We start from the raw sequence: 961 nt of genomic DNA on the forward strand, positions 1-961 counted from the left end.
ACACAGCATGTCCATCCGGGAGCCTCCCCCAGGAAGAGCCCCCACCGATCTGTCTTCGGGGTGTCCCCTTCTCCTTCCTTCTGGATGGGGGCCCACAAGGCCTGGGGTATAAAAGGCCAGGTGGAGGGTGCCTAGGCACAAGTCTCCCCAGCGCCAGGATTGGGCGACAAGATTTTTCTGGCCAGGTAGGGCGGTGCTCCCCTCCCATGGACGGGGCCGACCAGGTCAGGCAGGGCCCTTCTCTGAGAGCCTGGTGTCCTGTCCCTTCTTTCCAGGAGCCTTGGGACACGGGAGCCAGAAACCATGCTGCTGTGGCTGACCCTTACCATCCTGTGGAGCACCACCTGCTGGGCAGATCGTAAGTGTCTGGGTCTGCCTCCCTCCAGCCCATCCCCCTGGGTCTGGGTTCGGCCCTTGACTAACTCTAGTCTCAGGACCGTCCCATCTGCCTGGAGGGGCTTCATCCAGTTCTGCAAAAAGATAACCGATATATTACTGTGTAATTTTTTCTCTCTCCCTCACCTGGTTCTTTCTTCCATCTAGAGATGTATGGGAATGGAGGAGGCACGTATTTCAGTTCCTCTATAGACAATTATAATGACATATCTGGGATCCGGGTGTCTATAAGTCCTATAGGCATAATTAGGAGGTGAGTAGGGGCTGGGCACAAAGTCCTATCTCTGTCCCAATGCATGCCTCAGTCTTGGGAACTTGGGGAGGGGGGCTCAGCGCCTCTTCTCCAACATCTTCACTGGGCTCCCGATGACTCCTTGAGGCCAGTCTTGGAGTCATGCAGCCCCCAGCCATCACCTTTCGGTTTGTCCCTTTTCCTCAGCCACCTCCTCTCCCGCACACCAGTCCCACTTCTTTCTGTCTCCACCTGCAAGTGCAGACATTGCTTCTTGGGTTGATCTAAAAAAGGGATAAATAATGCTTCTCCCTACTTGCTCCTTTCAACCCA

General features: G+C 55.3%; 1 long non-coding RNA gene across 1 annotated transcript; it reads left to right on the top strand.

Moving 5' to 3' along the window:
• Nucleotides 1-151: 151 nt before the first annotated feature.
• Nucleotides 152-593, top strand: LOC106726756. The gene is made up of 3 exons (XR_001362865.1): nucleotides 152-185; nucleotides 276-358; nucleotides 544-593. It is a non-coding gene; the product is annotated as an uncharacterized LOC106726756 (long non-coding RNA).
• Nucleotides 594-961: the final 368 nt, after the last annotated feature.

This window comes from Myotis brandtii, unplaced genomic scaffold (assembly GCF_000412655.1).
Source record: "Myotis brandtii unplaced genomic scaffold, ASM41265v1 C42042260, whole genome shotgun sequence".
In the NCBI taxonomy this organism is placed as follows: domain Eukaryota; kingdom Metazoa; phylum Chordata; class Mammalia; order Chiroptera; family Vespertilionidae; genus Myotis; species Myotis brandtii.